The following is a 27,584-nucleotide window of genomic DNA, read 5'->3' as shown; positions in this document are numbered from 1 at the left end:
ATTTGAAGAAATGTGGTTCTCCATAAAATACTTAAAGACCTTATCTAGGATTGGTAGAATGTTAGGGTGGTTGGCTACCCTATGATCAACATTTTCTCCAAACTTAGTGACATAAAAGTTAAAGCCAAAGGTTGAAACAAAAACTCTTTTGGTAATCTATTTCAAAGAAAAAATATCTAACATAAAAAAAGGAGGGAGTTCAAAATTATATGGAAACAATAAAATAATCCTAAGAGAAAAATGGTTAAAGATGTCTAAACAAGAAGAGGTGTTTTGGAAGAAGAAACCTAGGATTCAATGGTTGGCCGAGGGACACAAAAATATGAGATTTTCTAACCAAACTACTTTGAAATACATATGTATAAATAGAATAAGATCTATAATAACTTACTAAGACTTGATATTGATAGAGAAGGATGGTATAGACAAGGAGGAATTTAATTATTTTATGAAAAAAGGATCTTCAAACACTTTGGAAGACCCTCAAAACCTATTTAACTATTTTCCAAAGTTGGTTTCTGAAGAAGATAATAAAAACCTTATGAGAATATTTAGTAAAGAGGAAATTAAATATGTTTCCTTCTATTTTAAAACTTTTAATTCTGGTAGACCATATGGGTTTCCTCTTGCATTCTTCTAGGAGTATTGGGAAATTGTGGGAGAGATGGTTTTCAAGGTTGTTTAATTTTTTTTCAAAATAGGTAAGCTTGCTAAAGCTTTGAATAATACTTATATAGCATTAATTACTATAAAAGGAAAACCAATATTCTCTCTTGGATTATAGGCCTATAAGCCTTTTTAATACTTCTTATAAGATCATCTCTAATGTTATGGTTAATAGACTTAAACTTATCATTGATAAACTAGTATCCAAAGAAGAAAAAGGATATATAATAGGAAGAAATATCATGGATGCAGTCATAACCATTCATGAACTGATTCAAAATATGGAATCAAAAGGTAAACCCTCCATGGCTCTGAAATTGGATATCTCTAAGGGCTATAATAGAGTATGTTGGACCTTTATGGAGAAAGTGTTGAAGAGATTAAGATTTTTAATGGGAAGTTCCTTAAGATGATACTAGTGTCTGTTAAAACTATGACTTGTATATTTTTCTAGTCAATGGGGCTCTTATTGGATTCTTCTCTATGGGAATTAGCATTAGACAGTGTGACATGTTATCTCCTTATCTCTTGATTCTCTAGATTCTAGTTGGTGACATCCTTGGAAGAAATCTTACTAGGCCCAATGATAAACAAGAATTTAAAGGTATCAAAGCTACTCCTACTCTTCCTTTCTCAACACACCAAAATTTTTTGGATGACATGTTTATGTTTTGAGAAGCTCATAAGAGTGAAGCTAAAAACTGGAGAACACTTATAAATTATCATGATATTGTGTCAAGGCAAAAAATTAACCTCCAAAAAAGTAAGCCATTCTCTTTCAATACCAATAGTGCTCTAAAACATGACATATCAAATATCCTTAATTGTGATATATTTTCTATTCTCAACATCTATCTTAGGCTCTCTTTCTTTCCTAAGAAGTCTTCCTTATCCTTTTGGAAAAATATTATTAAGAGATTCAAGAAAAAGCTTGCAAGATGAAAAGGGAAACTCCAAAGATAAGGTGGAGAACTTTAACTTATTAAGTCATTCCTCCAAAGTATTCCTATTTATGGTGGTAATGTAGAATAAAGTCATTGATATCTTGGAAAAAATACAAAAAAACTTCTTGTGGGTAGGAATTGAGGAAAAAAGAAAAATGTCCCTAGTCAAATGGGAAGCGATTTCTAAAACCTTTTCTCAAGGATGGCTAGGAATATGGATATTTATAGAAATTAACATAGCCCTTATAACTAAGAAAAGCTAGCAGCTGTTTGAAGGCAATAAGGAATGGTCAGCAATAAACTAAATAAATTTTAAAAGCTAATTTAAACTAAATTAATTTAGCAACTTAAATTGAAATTTATAATTTTTAAAAGAAAATATATAAATTATATTATGAATGATGACTATTTTGAGCCCTTTTTATTGAGTTCATTATCATTGATGAAGGTTAAAAGCCTTGGTTTTTTCACACATTCTTTCCTCATGAAAAATATCTTGGTAAAAAATATGAGAGAAGCTTATCCCTTGAATCTAAGGAATTGATCTTTGAAAAGCATAAAAATATCATCTCCAATTATGAATGATGACTAGTTTTAGCCCCTTTACCAAGTTTATTGTCTTTGATGAAGGTCATAAGCCTTGGTATTTTAACACATTCTTGGATCACAAAAGATATCTTGGTAAAATAATACATGAGAGAAGTTTATCCCTTGAATAAGAGTAATTGACAGATTTGGAAAAGCATAAAAATATTACCACCAATTATCAATGATGACTACTTTTACCCCTTTTATTGAGTTCATTGTCATTGATGAAGGCAAAAAACCCTTGGTTTGTTTACACATTTTTGCATCATGAAAGATATTTGGTCAAAAGATATGAGATAAGTTTATCCTAGATTCATTTGATTTTTATTTTAATTTCAATTGTTAGTAGAAAATCTATAATTTATTTTTGTATTTTTTGGAGATTAGCTTTGGATGTGATTCACACAAATATGAGGTGTTTCTTTTATGGAATTTGATTAATTGATCGATTATAGGAATCTATATTATAATGAATTATATTATGGTTTCTTAAGGTTTAGCATTGTTAGGTGGTAAAATAGAAGCACTTTAATAATATTTAGACTTCCACTTACAAGATCACTAAGCCATTCAAATGTGTGTGTGAAGGAAAGATGGGAGTTTCCAAGTATGGTTCCACTTATGATTCAAATTAGATTATTTAGGACCCAAATGAAGAAGGGATCTAATACTATATTCAAATTATAAGGAAGAATCCAATAAAAGGAAATGTACTCACTTTGGCTGTTAATGGGATAATGTGAATGGGTAATTGAACTAATTCCTTAAATAAAGTAAATTTAGATTCTATGTAAAGACAATTATCCCAATTAAGATATAGATCTAGGATAGAGATATGAAAATAAATAAAATGTAAGTGTCCCACCTTGAAATGCATAGAGGAAGATATATTTTAGCTCCAAAACTTGTAGATCTAAACTATATCTGAATATCCATCCTTGGATCTTAGAATGAAACAACAAAAGGTAAAAAATGTAGAAATTTTGTTAGAAATGTAGATTAAAAGACAAGGTTGACCTAAAGATAACATCCTACAACCCAATTGACATAGTCAAGATATCTAAAACTAACATATCTAGAATACTCAAGAACAATAGGTCCTAGATCTATAATTGTTTTCACTACCCCCTACAAATGAATATTAAAAATAAAGGTTTTGGGGTTGATGTTTGATGAGGGTTTTCCTTGGTCAAGCCACAAGTTAAGAAATTAACCATAATTGAGAAATTCAAATGCAAATGAATAAAACATAAGATAAATGTTAGGATTCACATTTCTTTAAACCCTTATTTGTAAGGATTTGTATGTAAATATAATGTAGATATTGAATTAGGAATGTATGATTACTCCACTCTTTGCAACAGATCTAACATAATACCATTATGGTACCATGGATATGAAAATGCATCAAAAAAATAAGATGACAAAAGATTCAATGTAGATGTCCTCCATTGATGGCCAACAGTAAGCTAGATCTTGAAGAGGAAATTCTCACAAAATCCTTCAATGCTAGATCTAGAAATCTCCTTTCTTAAATGCTTGAATGTCTTGAATACCTAAAATCTTTGAATGCAAAAGGGAATAAACCTTTACTTGAGAGAAAGAGCTTGAGAATATGATCTTATGTTATGAAAATGAAGCCTTGAAGTCTCCTTATATGTGAGTTTTTAGGCAAGAAAACCATATAGGCCAACTAGATAATGGTAAAAAATAATTAATTCCTAGAGGCCTTTTGGGTCCTGAGCTTCAAAACTTCTAGGAACTAGGTCAACCTAGGTCTTCCTAGTATATAACTATATCAATGTGGGAGGACTAGGTTAACTTGAGTTGAACTAGTCTTGGTGGTCAAGTCACGAGTGACACAAAAAGAGGAGGCAAATAATAGAGAGATAAGGTGGAAATATGGAAGAAGAGGAGGGAAAAAGAGGTTGAGAAAAGACATATCCATGGTCCACAAAGGGAATTATGAAAAGGGAGCTAAAAGCTCATCAAAGGAAAGTGCATCCATCTTAAGATGATACAAAAATTAGTATGAATGGTTATAATAAGGTTTCTTATAGTTTATCATTTCTATAAAAATACTTCTTGTGGGCTAGAGCTAAGAAAAAAAGGAAAATGTCCCTGGTTAAATGGGAAGCAATTTGAAAACCCTTTTCTCTAGAGGGATATGAATAAGGAGATTTAGAGAAATGAATAGAGCCCTTATAACTAAGATAAGTTGGAATCTTATTGAAGTGAATAAGGATTGGAAAAACATCTTACATAACAACTATTTGTGGTAAAAGCACAAACCTATGTCACCTTTTATAAAAAAGGACCACAAAACACAAATTGTTCAACTTTAATGACATTTGTGTTTAGAATTTGGAGATGATGTAAACTGATGAAATATGCAAATTTGGATTAATTTTATGCCTATATTTTTTTTAAAAATAAACTGAGTAAGAATTTATTCACTTTTATTTATTTTAAAGTCCTTTTCATAATTGCCAAAAATATAGGGTATAGTTCTCATCAAACAAGTATATGCAAATCATCCTTTTTTTCTCTAATTTGGAAATATGTTATAGATGGCATGTATAGCTTGGGGAAAGAAAAGTAAATATTGATTTTTGATGTATATTTCCTTTGTTAAAGAACTCAAGGTCAACCTTATAAAAAACCAATAGTTATTTCCTCCCATCAAAACTTATCTATGAAACCTACACCTTTTTGGAAAAAAAATTTACATATTTTTGAAGAGGGTTCTATCCTCTAGGGATAAATATAAATTTTAAACATTTTTTGTATAATTTACTATTTTTTTCATTTTTTGAGGGAGCATCTTTTGAAATGTTAAAATACCTACTTAAAATATTTTGAAATTATAATATATTATAGATAATCGAAACACTATGAAATATATGTAGTGCCTACCCTCGTTCACATCTTTTCTAGACATTGTTGTTCTTATTATTAGACGATGAAATATTTTTTTTATGTTGATGAATTAGTGTTATTGTTTTGAGACTATCAGACATTATGTTATGGATTTCGTGGATATATGATGAGATCGTTTAGACTTTACATTTCATGTATGCATGATGATCATTACATTGCTTTCAGTTATTGTTGATGATTAGTCAGATGGTTTATTATTTCATGTGCTTTATTATGGATACTTACCCCATACTTGCATGTGTATGGTATGCATGTTTTCTTATTGTATGGTATTTCTGATATGGTTAAGGAAGGGAGTCATAGTCACCTACTTAGTCGGGATCTACACGATGCACCACTTCCTGCCATTGTCTGTTTAGCTTAGCATTATATATATTGTATGTACATGCATGGTTTTTCTGCAGGTTGCAGGTATCGGGTATCAACTTCCTTAAATTTTCCAAGATGAGCGTAGCCCATTATACTATCTCAATGATAAGAGAAGGGAGATAAATTCTCAAGTCCAAATCCCAAACCCTTAAACCATTTGTCCTAGTGAGATAGGAGAAGTATCTGGATATTTTACCCACCGAATGTGTCAAATGACATATTTCATGAATTTGAACTCTTTAGACCAATTTGGTGTGAATTGCTCTATAATGGGTTTTCATATTTTATCTTGGAGGTCTATGGTAAATTTTCCATTAATTAAGAATTAATAAATAGATTTAATTAATAAATTAATTATTTGAGAAAATTAATATAAAATATCATGATCTTTGATATTTTGATTATAATTAATTAAATGTGAATTATTTGAGGAAAAAGAATTAAATAAAAGAAAATTAGAGATTAAAATTATTAATAATAATAAAATAATAATAATGTAATAAATAATAATAATAATAAAAGTTATAAAAATTAAAATGAAAGTTATAAAAATTTAAATAGAAATTAAATAAAAAGTAAATTGGAGTTATAAGCTTGCATGGGAATTAACGCACCTTTTCATTTCTTATATGTCAACAACATGGGGGTTAGTGCATCAATTAAGCACATGGTGTCTACAACCCTATGGCTCATCTAGAAGGTTGGAAAAGACCCATGCTTAGTTGGTGACATCTTCTAGCTATTTCTAGAAGTATTCTAGATGTTTCTTGAGAGCTCTTTATATTCAAGCATTCCTAGAAGCTTAGAGATAGCGTTGGAGAGCAATCGGAGCATTGGAGGACTCAAGAACTCTAAAGAAGGGAGGAGCTTGCTCTGCGGGTTTTCAAAGGAAAAGCGAATTAGCATCAGAATTTGGGTAGATTCTTGTGATTTTACTTATGCTATTCTGCATCTTGCATTCCTTGTCTTCTATGTGTCTTCCATATGTCTTCTGAGGATTTTCTTATTTTTAATTGTATGCATTCTCAATATGGGTAGTTAAATTTATTTGAGAATTTTATATGCATAGATCTAAAAAGAACACGGGCTAGAGTTTAGATTCATAGTCAAACCCATTAGATTAATTAATGGAAAAAGTTTGAGATCAAGGATTATAGGAAAATTTTGAGAATTGGAATTTATATTTTGTGTATATAAATGTTTATATTTTAAAATCTGCATATATATACAATTATATATATGTGTGTGTGTGTGTGCCTGTGTGTGTGTGTGTGTCTATATGCTGTGATATTTGATTAAACTCTATATGTATATATATATATATATATATATATATATATATATACACACACACATATATATACTTATATATATATAATTAAAAGTTGAATGACATATATTTTGCAGCGAGCGAATGTTTTAAAAATTGCATCGTGATTCATCTCTGAGAAAAGCATTTTAAAAATGGTATTGAAAAATAATATTAAACATGTCTTTGGGCAGGTATATGACCTATACCCTGTACGTCGAGCAGCAACATCATACCTGTTGTCGCAGGCCTATGACGGTAGGCATGGTGGCCGCACAGCTCTTTTAGCCAGCGATGACTGTTATTAAACAGTAGTATGTGATTAAACTTTTAATATGACATCAATCAAAATTTTGTAATTCAATTTTATATTTAAATTTTTTATATAAAATGAAACAATTATATATATATATATATATATATATATGTATATGTATATATATATATATATATTTATATATTTAAATAATATATATATATATGTATATATGTAAGTATGTAAATATGTTAATTAATAAATTTAAATTATTATTAATTGATAAAGATATATATATTAAAGGTTCATCTTTTATAACGATGAGTTATTTTATAATATTATAATTTAATTATAAGATTTAATTAATTGTTCCAAATTATTAAAGAAAGAATATGCAATTTAATTAATAATTTGGTGGGGGACATTTTCAAACAAAGATTATAATTGAAAGATGGATTTTAAGGGAACCTTTTATTCATCTAAAATAATACATGTATAAAATGTTCCTCCATTTATTCTCTAAACTTGGAAACATAAATTGAGACCTCTACATTTAAATTCAAGTTTGTAAATTTAGCAAAACCAAAACATGTGTTTGCATTGGGTATTCTTTATGCTATTGTTTTGGATTTTGGGTTGACTAGTGTTGACATGTATAGGACATCTACCAGAGGCTTGGGGGTTATGTGATTATGATGTCATGATGATGTTTTAATCTTGATCTTTATAAACCCAACCATGGTTATGTGATGGAATGCTCTATGTAATGTTTGCAAATTACTGATTGTTATAGTTGAGATTCTTATGTATGAGACACTTGACTTAACCATTTTTGGTCATCGATCAATTATCCTTTGTTATTTTTTAGTCGCCATGATGGGACTGAAATATGGATTTATTCTTGATGATGTCATGTTGTGACATGCTTGACTCAACCATTTTGGAGTCTTTGATCACTATGATTGAGATATATTTTGGTTATTAAGAACCATTGGATACTTTTGATTATCAATGAAACTTTAGTTGCCAATAGAGAGCTGTTGTGTTCATGATTTTCTATGGATATTTGCTCATGGAGATTTGATGCTTTTATGCATATTTGATGATTTCATTATGGATTATCTTTTGTGATTTTAAGATTTATGATTCCATGAGCTTAGGGTAGGATATCTGCATGTAGTGTTGGGAAGTGGCTTGCAAAGGGGGTCGGGGCCCTAAGAGGCTGCCAGGATAACTCATTGTAAGTTGGATTAATAAGTGATAACATTCAAACCTAATACTAACTAAATGAACTTAAAAAGATAAGTGTTTTGGTTGTCGCCCATGCCTTGAGTGCTTATACAGGCTAGGATGGGAGTAGTGAGAACACATGGTTGCGACCTTGCATACAATAGTATGCCTCATCAGTATGAGAGGATACTAGTGGCCGCATGAGATCAGTATGGACCCATGGAGTTTAGCTAACTGCCAGGGTAACTTGTACGTGATAAATGCAATGACACTTTCCTTCTTGCATAGTATGTTCCTACATGTCTTTGTGTGCCTCTGGGATTAGATGTCGATTTTTTTGGAACCTTTGAGTTAGTAAACTTTTAGGATTAGATGTCAATTTTTTTGGACTTATAGAGATTTGTGTTATGTGATAGCCTATTTGGGACTTGAGATTATCTCCTTAGCATGGTGGGAGTGGACCACTTAGGTACCTTGCGGTCAGGTGGTAGTGTTTTTTTTCCACTCTTATCATTTGAGATTCATTGAGACATCGTGGCTGATGTGTCCTTATTGATGGTGGATATGTATTCTTTCATTAATGATTAGCATATGTTAGATGATGTTATCTTATGCTTTTATTGCATGTTAGATTACTTTTTGCATATGATATAGTATATATTAGGAGTGACATTCCTACTATGTTAATACCAATGATCTCTTCGGTGATTTGGAATGTTACACATGGAGGGATGGCTAGGGCCCACGATGGTCTAATGATGCTATTAACAGTTGGGAGGAACCCTGCACTTAGTTTATTATGTTTGATTTTTATGATGGATGTATATGTCTTCTATGATGATGTATCATGTATATCATGTGATTATCTTTACTTTGATGTATCATGGATTAGAATAGGATGATGTACCTTATTCTACACATGTATATTCTTTTGAGCTTTTCATACCCTATGACATGTACAGTGGATGATTGAGCATTTGAAATGTAATGTATAAACATTGGACTTATCATTATTATTTTATGTGGATGTTGTACTAGATGGATTCATTAATGTTAGTTGACTTGGATGTAATTCAATGTTAAGGGATCTTAAAGAATGTAATCAGTTGCGTATGTTATGTTTACTTTTAGATGGACATTGCTATTGCTTCCATTATGGTGCATGAGTTATATGTGGTATTTACTTTCATGTTTAAAAAAAAATGCTACCAAGCTTAGTGAAATTCTAGGTTAATTCTTTGGATCCCTTGGTGGGGCATTACATTTAGTATCAAAGCCCGAGTTTCTACATTGGGAGCTCTGGGTATTTTGGAACAAACTAGAACTTTGAACTATAAATTGTATCTCTTCAACTTAAAACTAGGTGAACTAAAATAGAACTTGAACTATTACGTGTATATTTTTTTTCATACTTTGACACTTAGTTTCAAAATTGGAAATTTAACTTAAACCTAAACATAGAATTAAACTTAGTCTATTGCAACATGTGATTATAATAGTACTTTGTACTAGTGTAGGATGGTATCTTGGACTAGGTCTTCTGTTAGAGGCCATGGTAAAGGTCATGGTCGTGGCAGAGTTGTTAGTGTCCATGAGTCTGCCCATGAGGGATTGGCTCATGTAGAGAGCAGGGAAGAGCACACTAGTAGGAAGTAGGAAGAGAGCCATAGAGAGGACCAAGCTGAGTCTGAAGAGGTTGGTTTGAGACAAATGATGCAGAATATTCTAGAACGTCTACCTCTTATTCAAGAACATCCCCAAGTGCATCAGATAGAACAAGAGCATAGACCTAGGTCTAGGAGTCCTCGAAAGGATCATCACAGGTCCATTGTGTCCACTCAGATGAAGGACCTTTCGAGATCCAAGGTCAAGCCTTTCAATGGGCAAGGTTTTGGTTATGTGGCCAAGCAGTGGCTTATTTCCCTTGACAAAATTTTTTCCATGCAAGATTTTGAAGGCAATGTTAAGGAAAGATTTGCAATCACTAATTTAGAGAATCTTGGGGCCACTTGGTGGACAATTGAGGAGAAGAAGCTGGGAATCAATATGAGCAGTGTTACGTGGGAACTATTCTTGGAAAGTTTCTGTGAATGATTCCTACCAGAGGAATGGAAACAGCAAAGGGTAGATGAATTTCATAACCTTAGACAGTACACTATGTCAGTGACTGAGTATGAGTGTAAGTTTTATGAGCTCATGTCTTTTTCAGGGTTCAATGAAAATTCAGCTCAATTAACACAATATTTTATTAGGGGTTTGAATAATCATATAATTGGGGGTGTCAAGGTATTTGAGCCAAAAACCCTCAAGGATGCAGTACATTGAGAAATCCTTGTTGAGAAAAGTGTCAAACTTGGTCAAAGAGGTTTTGTAGGAGCACTAGCAGCATCAAGATCTAAAGGCAACTACAATTCAGGTGGTAACAAGAAGTTTTCTTTCTCTAAGGGGAAGCAGTATTAGCAGCAGTCTCAGTAGGCACATCAACAGAAGGGATTGAATTCTCAGGCTCAAGGTGGTGGCAAAGGTTCTAATTCCAAGAGAAACTACAATGCTCAATGCAATAAACAAAATCAGCCCAATTAGCCAGCTCAAAGTAGCCAGTCTTTTGTTAGCAGGAACAGTCATCAACAATCAAATCTACCACCTATGGGTAGAGGATCTAGTAGAAATATTGAATGTTTTTCATGTGGTCAGATTGGACATTATGTAGCTTAGTGTCCACAACAAACATCTCAGTTTTTAGGACCTAGACCTACAATTTCAGAGCCTACAGTGGATGATGTAGGTAGAGCTCATAGAGTTTTTGCAACAGTTGATCACTGTCAGGTAGATCATCAGGGAACAATGGTTGAGACCACAGGTGCTATTAGAGGTATATCTCTTTCAATATTGTTTGATTTCAAAGCTACAAATTCATTTATTTCACCATCTATAGTTTCTAAGTGTAAGCTGGATGTGGTGAAGCAAGATCATGGTTGGCAAGTGGAACTAGCCTTAGGCATTAAGGTCTCCACAGATTCTATAGTTCATAATTGTGGGCTTAGCTTAGGAAGCTTTGATACTGCAGTGGATCTTTGAGTCATACCCCTCGGTTCCTATGATGTGGTTTTAGGCATGGACTAGCTTGGATCTCATAGAGCCAGTATAGATTGCAGGAAGAAGACTATTATGTGCCAAGATGACCAAGGGAATGAAGTGAAGATAGTTGGGATACCAAAGCCTATATCTTTGCAGATGATTTTTGCTATGCAATTGAAGTGGAGTTTTCGTAAGGGATGTTAGATATTTGTTGTTATGGTAAATGATCTTGATGAGGAAGATCCTGTGAAGAAGACTTTGGATCACCCGATTTTACAAGAGTACGTAGATGTCTTTCCAGGTGAAGTTCCAGGCATGCCTCTGAAGAGGGACATTGACTTTAGCATTGATCTGATTCTTAGAGCAAAGCCTATCTCTAAAGCTTCTTATCACATGACTACATAGGAATTGGGTGAGCTATGTCTTTAGTTTGAGGAATTTCTGGCCAAAGGGAGCATTTGACCTAGCGTATCACCATGGGGAGCTCCAATGCTCTTTGTGAAGAAGAAAGACGGTTCTTTACACCTTTGTATTGACTACAGATAGTTGAATAAGGTGACAATTAAGAACAAGTATTCTCTGCCTAGGATTGATGACTTATTTGATCAGATCAAAGGAGCTACAGTATTATCCAAGATTGACCTTAAGTCAGGATACCACCAAATTCACATCAAGAAAGCAGATATTCACAAGACCACTTTTTGAACTCGCTATGGGCATTATGAGTTCACAGTGGTACCTTTTGGCTTGACTAATGCTCCATCAGTTTTCATGAGTTTGATGAATGGTGAGTTCTAATATTATCTAGACAAGTTTTTACTTGTGTTTCTTGATGATATATTGATATATTCTAAGACTCAGAAGGAGCATGAGGAACACCTGCGGTTGGTATTGCAGTGTTTGATAGATAATCAGCTTTATGCCAATGCAGCTAAGTGTGAATTCTTCAAGTCAAAGATTCAGTATTTAGGACATGTCATTTTAGGCAATGGTATTTTAGTCGATCCTATAAAGATTCAGGCGATTATAGATTGGCTGACACCGACTAATGTGTTAGAGATTTGTAGTTCCTTGGGTTTAGCTGGTTCTTATCGTAGATTTGTCCAAAACTTCTCTAGGATAGCACATCTATCACTTCTCTTCAAAGGAAAGGAAAGAAGTTCGTATGGATAGAAAAATGTGAGGAAGCTTTCCAAAAGCTCAAGGAGCTCTTGACCAGTGCACCGATTTTAACCGTACCTGATCCAGAAGGTGATTTAATGGTGTGTACAGATGCTTCTCTTGAAGGGATTGGGGTAGTGTTGGTGCAAAATGGACGAATGATTGCATATGAATCATGCAAGCTCAAGGGTCATGAGTTAAATTATCCTACGCATGATCTTGAGTTAGCAGCAATAGTTCATGCTTTGACAAGGTGGAGACATTTCTTGTTGGGGCATAGATTTGAGCTACATAGCTATCATCATAGTCTTCAGTACATTTTCACTCAGCCTAATTTGAATGCTTGCCAGAGGCGATGGATGGAATTTTTATGTGAGTATGATTTTGAGGTTAAGTACATTTAGGGGAAGGAGAATGTGGTGGCGGATGCTTTGAGTCATAGGAGACATGTGATATCATCTATGACTCTTAGTGTGGATTTGAGGAGTCAGATTCTTCAAGCACTTCCTACAGATTCTTGGTATCAGGAAGTGTGTAGAGCGATTGATTCAGGAAGACCTTTGGAAGGTAAGTTTTCCAGTTACGTTCAAGAATCAGATGGTCTTTTAAGAAATTTGGGGAGGATTTATGTGCCATTACTAGATGAGCTTTGCACCTTGATTCTAGCAGAAGCCCATCGTACACCTTACTTAGCACATCCAGGTGTCAAGAAGATGCATGTTGATTTGAGACATTTTTTCTTTTGGTCAGGGATGAAGTGAGACATTGCTGATTTTGTGGCTAGGTGTCTTGAGTGTCAGAGAGTTAAGGCAGAACATCAACACCTGGTTGGACTTTTGTAGCCAAATATCATTCCTTCTTGGAAGTGGGATATCATCTCCAGGGATTTCATTGTAGGATTACCTATGAATGTTCGTCGTCATGATGCTATCATGGTCACCGTTGATTGATTGACTAAGGTGACACATTTCTCACCGATCAGGTCTCCTACACATCAGCTTATGTAGCTAATGTCTTCATGCATCACATTGTGAGATTACATGGTATTCCTAGAAAGATCATTTCTGACAGGGATCCTGTATTCACATCCGCATTCTGGACATCACTATAGCATGAGCTTAGAGCGCAGTTAAACTTTAGTTTGACATATCATCTAGAGATTGATGGTCAGATAGAGAGGGTGAATCAGGTTTTGGTGGATATGTTATGGATGTATGTGATGGATAGGCAGACACATTGGGAGGACTATCTCTACCTAGTGGAGTTTGCTTACAACAATGCGTATCATAGTTCTATTGGCATGGCACCATTTTAGGCATTTTATGGACATCCTTGTTATACACCATTGAGTTGAGATAGCCTTGAGGATCACATCCTGTTGGGTCCTGAGATGCTTCATGATATGGAGGAACAAGTAGTGTGTATCTGTGAGCACTTGACTACGACACAAGATAGACAGAAGAAGTATGCTGATGCTCATAGGACTGATAAGTAGTTTGTTGTGGGTGATAAGGTTTTCTTGAGAGTGCGTCCATAAAAGAGTCCAATCCAATACGAAAAGGGTTCTAAGCTAACACCTTGCTTTGTAAGACTTCAAAATTTTGGGGAGGATTGGCCCAGTTGCTTATCGCCTTGCTCTACCACCCAGCCTAGCTCGCATTCATGATGTTTTCCACATTTTAGTGCTTCGACAATATATTCCTAATATTGTACATGTTCTTGATTGGAATGCGTTGCAGGTAGAGGATGGGCAACTGGCTTTGGAGCTGGTTCATATTCTGGAGCAGCGGGAGTTGACCCTCAGGGGTCGAACTATTGAGCAGATAAGGGTCCAATGGGACCCTATTGATGATTCTTTAGCTACTTGAGAGGATGCAGCTAGATTACAGGAGTTATATCCCTACCTATTTGTAGGCTTCCAGGAGTAAGCCTAATCCAAGTGGGGGTGGATGTAGTGCCTACCCTTGTTCACATCTTTTTTGGACATTGTTTTTGTTATTATTAGACTATGATAGATTAGTTTTATGTTGATGGATTAGTGGTATTGTTTTGAGACTATCAAACATTATGTTATGGATTCAGTGGATATATGACGAGATCATTTAGACTTTACATTTCATGTATGCATGATGATCATTACATTGCTTTCAGTTATTGTCGATGATTAGTTAGATGGTTTATTATTTCATGTGCTTTATTATGGATACTTACCCCATACTTGCATGTGTATGGTGTGCATATTTCCTTATTGTATGGAATTTCTGATATGGTTAAGGAAGGGAGTCGTAGTCACCTACTTAGTCGGGATCTACACGATGCACCACTTCCTGCCATTGTCTATTTAGCTTAGCATTATATATATTGTATGTCCATGCATAGTTTTTTTGCAGGTTGCAGGTACCAGATATTGACTTTTTTGAATTTGCCAGGATGAGTGTACCCTATTATACTATCTCAATGATAAGAGAAGGGAGATAAATTCTCAAGTCCAAATCCCAAACCCTTAAACCATTTGTCCTAGTGAGATAGGAGAAGTATCTGGATATTTTACCCACCGAATGTGTCAGATGACATATTCCGTGACTTTGAACCCTTTAGACTGATTTGGTGTGAATTGCTCTATAATGGGTTTTCATATTTTATCTTGGAGGTTTATGGTGAATTTTCTATTAATTAAGTCTTAATAAATAGATTTAATTAATAAATAAATTATTTGAGAAAATTAATATAAAATATCACGATCTTTGATATTTTGATTATAATTAATTAAATGTGAATTAATTGAGGAAAAAAATTAAATAAAAGAAAATTAGAAATTAAAATTAATAATAATAATAAAATAATAATAATGTAAAAAATAAATAATAATAATAATAAAAGTTATAAAAATTAAAATGAAAGTTATAAATTTTTTAATAGAAATTAAATAAAAAGTAAATTGGAGTTATAAGCTTGCATGGGAATTAACACACCTTTTTATTTCTTATATGTCAACAACACGTGGGTTAGTGCATCAATTAAGCAGATGATGTCTACAACCCTATAGCTCATCTAGAAGGTTGGAAAAGACCCATGCTTAGTTGGTGACATCTTCTAGCTATTTCTAGAAGCATTCTAGATGTTTCCTGAGAGCTCTTTATATTCAGGCATTCCTAGAAGCTTAGAGATAGTGTTGGAGAGCAATTGGAGCATTGGAGGACTTGAGAACTCTGAAGAAGGGAGGAGCTTGCTCAGTGAGTTTTCTGAGGAAAAGTGAATTAGCATCATAAATCAGGTAGATTCTTGTGATTTTACTTATGCTATTCTGCATCTTGCATTCCTTGTCTTCTACGTGTCTTCCATATGTCTTCTGAGGATTTTCTTATTTTTAATTGTATGCATTCTCAATATGGGCAGTTAAATTTATTTGAGAATTTTATGTGCATAGATTTGAAAAGAACACGGGCTAGAGTTTAGATTCATAGTCAAACCCATTAGATTAATTAATGGAAAATGTTTGAGATCAAGGATTATAGAAAAAATTTGAGAATTGGAATTTATATTTTTTGTATATAAATGTTTATATTTTTAAATTTGCATACATATATGTGTGTGTGTGTGTGTGTGTGCGTGCGCGCGCGCGTGCACGCGTGTGTGTGTGTGTCTATATGCTGTGATATTTGATTAAACTCTATATGTATATGTATATATATATATATATATATATATATATAGACACACCTATTTATATATACATATATATAATTTTATATATATATATTTAATTAAAAGTCAAATGACATATATTTCGCAGCGAGTGAATGTTTTTAAAGTCACATCGTGATTCATCTCTAAGAAAAGCATTTTAAAAATGCTATTGAACAATATTAAACATGTCTTTGGGCGAGTATATGACCCGTACCCTGTATGTCGGGCAACGACATCATACCTGCGGTCGCAGGTACTGCAACTATTGTCGCAGTCCTGCGACGGTAGGCATGGTGGCCGCATGGCTTTTATAGCCGGCGGTGACTGTTATTAAACAATAGTATGTGATTAAAGTTTTAATATGACATCAATCAAAATTTTGTAATTCGATTTTATATTTCATTTTTTTATATAAAATGAAAGAATTATATATATTTATATATATATGTGTATATATATATGTATATATGTAAGTATGTAAATATGTTAATTAATAAATTTAAATTATTATTAATTGATAAAGATGTATATATTAAAGGTTCATCTTTTATAATGATGAGTTATTTTATAATATTATAATTTAATTATAAGATTTAATTAATTGTTCTAAATTATTAAAGAAAGAATATGCAATTTAATTAATAATTTGGTGGGGGATGTTTCCAAACAAAGATTATAATTGAAAGATGGATTTTAAGGGAAACTTTTATTCATCTAAAATAATACATGTATAAAATGTTCCCCCATTTATTCGCTAAACTTGGAAACATAAACATAGACCTCTACATTTAAATTCAAGTTGGCAAATTTAGCAAAACTAAAACATGTATTTGCATTGGGTATTCTTTACGCTATTGTTTTGGGTTTTGGGTTGACTAGTGTTGACCAGTATATTATGTCTGCTAGAGGCTTGAGGGTTATGTGATTGTGATGTCATGTTAATATTTTAATCTCGATCTTTATAAACCCAACCATGGTTATGTGATTGAATGCTCTATGTAATTTTTGCAAATTATTGATTGTTATAGTTGAGATTCTTATGTATGAGACACTTGACTTAACCATTTTTGGTCATCGATCAATTATCCTTGGTTATTTTCTAGTCGCCATGATGGGACTAAAATGTGGATTTATTCTTGATGATGTCATGTTGTGACATGCTTGACTCAACCATTTTGGAGTCTTCGATCAACATTATTGAGATATATTTTGGTTATTGAGAACCATTGGATACTTTTGATTATCAGTGAAACTTCAGTTGCCAATAGAGAGCTGTTGTGTTTATGATTTTCTATGGATATTTGCTCATGGAGATTTGATGCTTTTATGCATATTTGATGATTTCATTATGGATTATCTTTTGTGATTTTGAGATTTATGGTTCCATGAGCTTAGGGTAAGATATCTGCATGTAGTGTCGAGAAGTGGCTTGCAATGGGGGTCGGGACCCTAAGAGGCTGCCAGGGTAACTCATTGTAAGTTGGATTAATAAGTGATAACATTCACACCTAATACTAACTAAATGAACCTAAAAAGATAAGTGTTTTGGTTGTTGCCCATGCCTTGAGTGCTTGTACAGGCTAGGATGGGAGTAGTGAGAATGCATGGTTGCGACCTTGCATACCATAGTATGCCTCATCAGTATGAGAGGATACTAGTGGCCGCGTAAGATTAGTATGGACCCATGGAGCTTAGCTAACTTCTAGGGTAACTTGTACGTGATAAATGCGATGAAACTTTCTCGCTTGCATAGTAGGTTCCTACATGTCTTTGTGTGCCTCTGGGATTAGATGTCAATTTTTTTGGAACCTTTGAGTTAGTATACTTTTAGGATTCCTGGACTTATAGAGATTTGTGTTATGTGATAGCCTATTTGGGACTTGAGATTATCTCCTTAGCATGGTGGGAGTGGACCACTTAGGTACCATGCGGTCAGGTGGTAGTGTTTTTTTTCCACTCTTATCATTTGAGATTCATTGAGACATCGTGGCTGATGTGTCCTTATTGATGGTGGATATGTATTCTTTCATTAATGATTAGCATATGTTAGATGATGTTATCTTATGCTTTTATTGCATGTTAGATTACTTTTTGCATATGATATAGTATATATTAGGAGTGACATTCCTACTATGTTAATACATTGGAGGGATGGCTAGGGCCCACGATGGTCTAATGATGCTATTAACAGTTGGGAGGAACCCTGCACTTAGTTTATTATGTTTGATTTTTATGATGGATGTATATGTCTTCTATGATGATGTATCATGTATATCATGTGATTATCTTTACTTTGATGTATCATGGATTAGAATAGGATGATGTACCTTATTCTACACATGTATATTCTTTTGAGCTTTTCATATCCTGTGACATGTACAGTGGATGATTGAGCATTGGAAATGTAATGTATAAACATTGGAATTATCATTATTATTTTATGTGGATGTTGTACTAGATGGATTCATTAATGTTAGTTGACTTGGATGTAATTCAACGTTAAGGGATCTTAAAGAATGTAATTAGTTGTGTATGTTATGTTTACTTTTAGATGGACATTGCTATTGCTTCCGTTATGGTGCATGAGTTATATGTGGTATTTACTTTCATGTTATAAAAAAAAATGCTACCAAACTTAGTGAAATTCGAGGTTAATTCTTTGGATCCCTTGGTGGGACAGTAAAATATATACAATGATTAATTTGACTCTAAGATCTACAAGAGGGTATTTTTAGTTTTTCAAAAAAGTTGAGTCTCGATAGAGAAATGAGATTTCATGAAACCAAGTTTAGAGGTCCTAAAAGGTAACATAAATATGTGCTTCAAGTTACATTCCCCTTTTGGAACTATGTTGGAAAAAAGAAATGTAAATGGCTTCTCTTTCCTCTTGAAAGTGATTAAAAAACTAAAAATATCCTAAGAAAGAGAAGAAAACAAATCGTAAGTAATGGAACCAACACCTTTTTCTTTTCAAAATGATGAAAAGATGGCAGAAAACTAAAATGTGTTTTCTCAAATAGCTCTATGTAGGATTGGCGAAAAAGAAATTCAGTGGATAAAGTTGGAGATTATTTTGTCTAGGAAGAAGAAAGAGTCAGTTGGGTGCATCTAATTAAGCATTGGGAGCGACATGGGGAAATAAGTAGAGTATCCAATATTAGGAAACATGTTGAGGAGCTAACTGATATGCCTTTGATTCCTCAATTCTTCTATCCTACTCTTGAAGATAGGTGGATATGGAGATATTCTAGCAATGGTTCCTTTTTGGTTCAAACTACATTCATTTTTGAATAAAGAGAGGGACCTAAAATGGACTCTTGTCTGGATCCCTAATAACTAATTTTGGTGGGTTTGTGACCCGCAAAAAAATTTTGACCTTGGATTTCCTCTCTAAACGTGGGTTTTACCACCATAATAGATGCATTTTGTGTAAAAATGAAGAATGGTCTATTGACCATTTATTTCTAAATTATACCTTTCCCCACAACCTCTAGATTCTAGCATTTCAATCTCTCCAATCCTAATGCATTATTCCTATTGTCAGGCTAATATAACACCTTTTTAGTTGAAGGATTGGACATCCTTTACTACCAAAGTACTTATGCTGGTCTTCATTAAATATCAATCCAAAAGCATGAACTTGAGATTATGTCTATAAGGTATATGCTCTAGCCTCTACTAAAAGTCACTACTACCTTACATAAAATAACCATTATGGAAATCTATTTTATCAAAAAGAAAGACAACTATCTTATGCTTGGAAGGAAACTTAGATAATTACTTAACCATACATCTATACACCTACTACTGTAGGAATAGTAACTGGTTCTGTTTCTAGTGGCTACAGGAACAATAGCTCTAAACTTAACTTAGAAAATTGAATCTAACTCCTAATTGCTAAAGGAAACTCCACCTTTTATGTGGGTCCCCATGGAAGATTAAAGAAAAGACTTACTCAAACTGAAGTGTAGAAACATAGTAAACTCATATATTCATTCAATAGGCAACATTACATTTGCTTGTAAAAAAACAAAATATAACTGATAACTCTCATCTATCTCTATTCATTCATTCACTACTTGACCTTTTAGTTATAGACATGGCCTTATTTAAAAGAAAGGAAAATAACAGATTCCTACAATCATGACTTCCTCATAAAGGATAGTTTGTTACAGCTCAAGATTTTTTCAAACATGAAAGATGATAAGAAACATTAGGTATCTCCTTAAGTTCCTATAGATACAGATTGTAGTGGATGCTAGATCTTCTCTACTACATGACTTTAATGATTTCCAGGAATTCAAGTATCATGCAACAATTCCTTATTAAGAATGTATGTTTAATTAGTTGATCGCCTTGTTCACTTACTCTCTCATACAACCACCTCATTGGGTCCCTTATTATTTCATTGAACAAGTCTTCTCTTGTTTTTCTATTATGTTTCCTACTATAATAGTGCCATAATGCACCTCCTTTACTACTTGCGATTCCACAACACTAGACCTTTGCTTAAGCTATTTTAACTGATTCTAACTTGGTTTGGGTACCTATGGTCATCATTCAATGCACACAAGACTTCCTACAAACATTTATTTATATTTATTAATTTATAAATAAAAAGCATTAGTATTCAATTAACAATCTTTGCAATCTCTTCAGTTGTAGGAAGATCTATCCATGCTAAACATTCATGAAGAAAGATTTTTATCAACAGAATGAACCTTTTGAGACATAATTCTTATTATCACTTTTATGCCATATGTTCATAACTTATACATCAAAAAGTACAAAATATTATACTTAAAGGATAACAAAGTTTAGCATGTTATAAACAAATGTTCATAAAAAGGATTAAAAAGACATCTATTTCTTCATATCATCACCTAATACTGTCAAAGATTTTCTCTTCATTTGGAACAACTCCCCCTATCCACCTTGTGTTGTATAATGTTTGGAAAAACATTCTCCATGTTGTTGTTGGAGCTCATGAAAGAAAAGAAACAACAAAACCTTTAGGGATGCAAGTAAATCTTCACTTGATCTATTTTGTACAATCAAAATATCAGTTAGGGAAAGTTTCAATAATGCATCCATCCCTAAATGCTCTTCTTTCCCAAACCTTTGTGAATCTAGAATCAAATAAATCTTGCATATTAATTAAAACTTCACCAACCTGAACTTCTTCAACATATGGAAAAGGAAGGAACATAAATGGATTCGTCCATATCATAACTAGTAGAAATGCAATGTGGGTGGATGTTTGAAATTCAACCCTTGCATCTCTGATATATGAGGTATAATAAGAAAAAATAAAGGATATTTTATCCAAGGTCTCACTAAAGACATTAGCTTCAACTTTAATAACTATGCAAAAGGTTTTGCAATGTTGTGGGGCAATATGACCATTCAAGAGCTAATAACTATAAATGCCATATTAGAAGTCAACTCTAAACTCATTGTGGATATCCATTTGGATAAGGCTACTAGTCCTTTGAAAATATTGATTCTTATGGAAGACTATAAACATAGGTTATCTATGTTCATGGAAGTCAATATTAGACATACTCTGAGAGAAGGAGATAGGGCCATAGACTTCTAAGTTGATTGGGATCTTGGTAGCATGGAAGTAAAAAAAATTTCAGATTTGGACTTCTTGGAGAAACTCAATATAATATTAATAAATTATGAAACATAAAAATTCTAGTGTTATTTTGATAAAAGATGAGTCTTTAGAGTATTTTTAAATGAAAGGAAATAACATGTATACATTGGCTTATGGATATGTTGATTATAGTATGGACATAACCAATAGGAAAGTTTTCAAATAAGGAGGGAGAGGATGTATCTAAAGTTAGATTAGTGGATTAGTAAGAAGGCAACAGTGAACTTTAAATTTAGAAGGAGAATATCTACAGTTGTCTTGATGGTTAAGATCAACTTGCCTAATTCAAATTTAAAAAACATCAATAAAAAGAGTCATCTTCTTGTTTTTAATGAAAAAATATGAAGATAATTTTATACGTGTAAGGGCAAAGAAACATATAAAGTTTTAAGTAACTTATCAAATCTTCATAAAATTTTGAATGTGTTATAGATGCAAGTGTGCATACAACTACATTTACTAAAACCAAGGACACTCACTTATCAAGGAAATATTTTTTAAGGAATTATTGCAATCATTATTTGTTATGCATTGAAAAATTGAAAGCTAACACCATTCTCATAGTTTCTTAGTTCTCCACTCTAAGAAAAAGGATTTTTTTAATGGAAGAAGTGAAAAAGTGTGAGGATTCTCAAACTGCTATCACCATGGAGGATAACAAATCTATTCAAGAAGTACAATAAAGAGGGTTGTTGAAGAAGGTTGAGCTAAGGGACAATAGAGAACCGACACAAAGTGTGGAAATTTGGAATTATTTTTAGGATGCAAGGCTTACTTGTTTCATTGAGGCTTGGGGGGCTTCAACATGGAACTCTCCTTTATATTTGTTAATTCCTAGCATACAAGAACAATGATTATTGGAAGTATTGAGTTTACTATGACCCCATAATTAATTGTAGAGGCTATTGGTCTAAAGTGCATGGGACATTGGATGGAAATAAAGAGATAGGGAAAGTACAACAACTACATGAAGAAAATATTTAGTGGTAACAAGAAGGAAAAATGAGTGAATTCAAATAATGGGCACAATAGACTTTCTCTTCCTTCCTCTTTTTCTATTATTTTCCTCTGGATTATGAAATTTTTTACATGTGAAGGAATATTTAACCCTTACCTTGCCTATCACTTCCCCCTGGTGAATTTCCTTCATAATGGGGAGAAAGTCAATGTCCCATTCTTTGTAGTTTTGTCTTTAAAAGGTAGTATTGAAAATGAGGAAAACCCACCACTTTATTAGGGGATAATATTTGTGGTGTACCATCATGTGTTTCCTCATTAGTTAACCATTAGCAAAAGTATGACCCATGGGAAAGAGCTGGTAGAGACTATATCAACTATGAAAATTAAAGAAATTAACCCCACCTCTGATTTGAATCCTACCAAAGAAAGTTCTAAAAGTGGCCATAAAAATTCCCTTCAAGAATCCCTATTGTTTGAAACACCTTCTAAAAGGAAGAATTCCCCTTAGAATACCCAAGACCACACCTTAAATGGAGCGAGATAGAAAAAGGCATCATTGATGTCAACACACAAGGTACTAGAGATTAGGAAAGAAAAGAAATGACTACCACAAGGACAGGTAAGTACCAAAAGGAGACCTTGTGAAGAGAAGGTCGAATTAGCTCTGAAGGAAAAAAGAAAAAGATAAAAAAATGATTATAAGAAGGATAAATCAAATTCTATGAAGGAATGCAAATCCCTTGAGGCTGAAATTAAAGTGGAGGATGATACTAAGAATGAGGACACTAAATATGTTCATTATATTGAGAAAGAGGATGAAACCTATGATGGGAAAGAAGAGGATGTGGGAATGGTTGAATAGGAGGTCATAATTGAAGTTGGTCTGGGAAGGTAAATTATTGACCACTCAAAACCTAAGGAGGGAAATAATTTGAAATAGGGAGATTAGGTCCATAATGATGAAGAGAAGGATAAGAACATAGAAATGGAAACCCTCAACAATAGGGTGCAAGAGCTACAAAAAAATTTATCCAGTAGATTAGATGCTATATAAAGAAACACAGACTCACTAGATAAAATTTCAAAGAGACCATCACCAACCTTGAATCGAGGATCTTTGCTGAGAATATCTATAGATTCCAGAAGAAATCATGGAGAAAATGGTCTTAGGTGTGGTTCTTGGCAAAAGAAGGTTGCAAAAGATAAAGGAAGTTGACACTTAAGATAAGGAAATGGACCAAGAACAAGATGCCAAAGATTGTAAAGAAACTTGCAACAAAGAATATAATTGTTTCCACATAACTCATGGGTCAGTACAAGAAGTTGGGTCTCACTTTTGACCAAAAAGTGGAAGTGTTTTTCCTATTTTTGAAATTTTTTGTCAATTGATGTCAAAATTTGAGGTATTTAGATATTGAATATAAAAAAACTCCAAAAATAGAATTTTTAGTGTTCAGAATCTAGTTTTTGAATATGTAATTTATTTGTGTACCCATATGATAGATTATTTTTTTGGCATGGATCTTTAAAAATCACTTTTTCAAAATGCTTGTTTCAAGACCATACCATGCTCATGTATGGACACCATAATTTGACACAAATAAATGAATTTTCAAAAGTCCTTTTAAAGGGAGTTACCTAATACACCTAAGATTGATGACAATATTTTTCCTTAATTTTTTATTGAATAATTTTATTATTATTAATTATTAATTGGCTATAAAGGTAAATTTTAAAACCTCTCGTGTATGGAACACATAATTTGATCAAAATCTCACTATTTTCAATTTTTTTTTTAATATCAAAAGAATTATATGTAGATTGATGACATATAAATTAATTTAAGAAAAATTATAAAATAAAAATGTCATTAAAGTTTTAGTGAATGTCACTTTTTAATGTTTAGGAGGTAGTTTTGATTAACAAATAATGGAAAAATAGCAAATAAACTAATAACACTATAAAATTTACATTTTTTGAATAAGAACAGTAAGACCTATAATGGGTTTTTGTCTCATCAAAAAATTCAATGGGAATGACTATAAAAAAATTACAACAATACTAAAAGTTGTGGATTAAATGCCTTAAAAAACAAAAGGATCATAAAGGCATGGCTTGGTGGGACCAAGCCTATGCCATGCCTTTCCCCAAGGTAAAACCCCATGCAAAAGTTAGGAGCCATAAAAAATTTCTGCTCATGTCTCAAGAATTAGGCACTCGATTTGTAATTCAAAAATTGGGTGCCCGATTGCTTTCAACTATTGTACCTGATTGTTTAAAAATTGGGTACTCAATTCTTTTTGAAATCAGGTACCCGATTTATAAATGGGTACCCAATTTTTAAAGAATTGGGTACCCAATTTTTAAGCAATTAGGTACCCATTTCTATTATACCTATTGGGTCCCAAAAGCAGCCCCAAAGATCAAGTTTCAATGATTGAAATGATTGAATAACAATTTTGATCTGCAACAATGAATTCTATCATGCTTATTCTGTTTTCTTGTCCTCTTATACAATTTGCAAGATACTGATTCAAATTCAAAATTGGTGCAAACATGGGATCAAAACAACAAAGAAAGAAGAAAGAAAAAATTTTGACAAATAAGGAGATTACAGCAAATAAAGAGAATGAAGCACAATGTCAATGAGAAAGAAGAGAGAGAATTAGAGACTTGAACAATGTTTCAAAGGAGAAAGACATTGAGGATACCACGATGGATGAAGAGGTCAAAGAAGTGAACCCAATAAAAAAAAATTTAGGTGCACATTCTAATCATGCATTAAATACATGTGTGTCTCCAAACCCTCAAATTTTCTCTCGTGATAAAATTGGTGATTTTTTAGAAGTAGGTTACGATTTAGAAGATTTAGATTTTCTTCATGAGAAGCAATTGTCAAACGATCATGCACAAAACACTCCAATTGAAATGCATGCCCTGAAAGAAATACCAAGAAAATTTTAAAATGATATTCGAATCCAAAATAACAGTGAAAATAGTAAAGTGTCTAAAAATAAAAATTGCATGAATGTAGACATAAAAACAACAACTATTGAACAAACATGTCAGGATGATAGTAAAGTGTCTGAACATAATTTTAAAATTCCTAATGATGTGTTAGATAATCTTGAGGGATTGGTTTCATGGAGACAAATTAGGGCACATGCTAATAGATTGTATAGGCATTTTTTTATAATAAGAAATTAGGGTTTCAATGTCAGCTAATGTTGCAACTAATTAAAATGTCTAAAATGTGAAAAGTAATGAGAAGGTTGGAAATGTATGCAAAACCCAAGAATAAAAATGAGTCTTTAAAATAAATGTTGGCATTAAGTTATTATTGCCATTAGTGACAACACTTATTTGTATCAGTATAGCTATTGAGCTCATCACTCAGTCTACAATGTATATCGAGCATTCAGTGGTAACCTTGTACATTCATCACTTAAGCAGTTCACACTGAGCATTCTAGTGTTAACCAAGCTAATTATAGCTACCGAGTGAATGTGCTATCTAGCAATGTCTACTGAGTTTACAATGTTTACATCGAGCTTCGCAGTGCCTATTGAGTGATGAAAGCACAACGTCTACCGAGTGATGGAAGCACAGTGCCTACCGAGTGATGGAATAATAGTGCCTACCAAGTGATGAAAGCACAATGCCTATTGAGTGATGAAAGTGCAGTACCTATCGAGTGATGGAAGCATAGTGCCTACCAAGTGATGAAAGCACAGTGCCTATCGAGTGATGCAAGCACAATGTTTACCGAGTGAAAGCACGATAAATGAAGGATTCAATTTTTACTGAGTGATACTATATCCACCGAGTCTCCAATGGTTACCGAGATTAGAACTATGTTAGGTGATTAGTATGGACCAAGCCTTCACTTCTACTGAGTGTATGATGATGTCGAGTAATGCAGTGGACGCCGAGTATCAGAAGGTCACTAAGTCAGTTCAGTGAACCCAAGTTATTTACTGTTTGGTTGACTTAGTAATATTTTGTTCACTAGTGTTTTAGCCAACCTTGAAATTGTATTATTGGAATGGTATATATGTAATGTATTATATCATCTGCAAGACATATGTAATATAGATGAGAGTATCGAGAGAGACATGTAATGTTTTGAAGTATAAATGTGAATCAGTAGAAGAGTAGAATATTCAGCAAGGTCTACAAGGAGAAGTAAAGATTTATCAGTCACAAGAGGTGATCTATACGTCGAGGATCTAATCATAAAATCAAGTTTGTAAGTAGATCCACTATTTGATCCTAATAGGTGAATCAGTTTTATAAATCCTTTAATAGGTTAGACTTAACATTCTTTGTATAACTCTCCAAACAGAGTGCATACTTCAGTGTATGTTTGTAAATCTTCTAACAAGGTGGACCTAGCAGTCCTTTGTGCTCCTAATAGGGTAGATCACCAAAAGTGGTCAATGTAATCCTTAACAGGCCAACTTCATACTGTAGTAAAAAATTTTTGTGGGTATCATCCCCACCCCATTTTTACTTTCTATTTGGAAGGTTTTTGGTCACCAAATCACTATGTTCATGTGTTATGAATGTCTGATTTCTCATATATGCAGTAGATTAGATAAATAAATGATGAATGGTTTAAATGCTCAATTGTTTAAAGTTTTGAAGTTACTTATTCACCCCTCCCCTCTTAGTAACCTATCATATCTTGAATATTTTCAACAATTGGTATCAGAGCATTTTGGTTCTCAAGAC

The sequence above is a fragment of the Cupressus sempervirens genome, chromosome 1, assembly GCF_028749045.1.
Source record: "Cupressus sempervirens isolate cs-2001-9-10 chromosome 1, ASM2874904v1, whole genome shotgun sequence".
Classification (NCBI taxonomy): Eukaryota; Viridiplantae; Streptophyta; class Pinopsida; order Cupressales; family Cupressaceae; genus Cupressus; species Cupressus sempervirens.
This window is presented reverse-complemented; position numbering follows the sequence as displayed.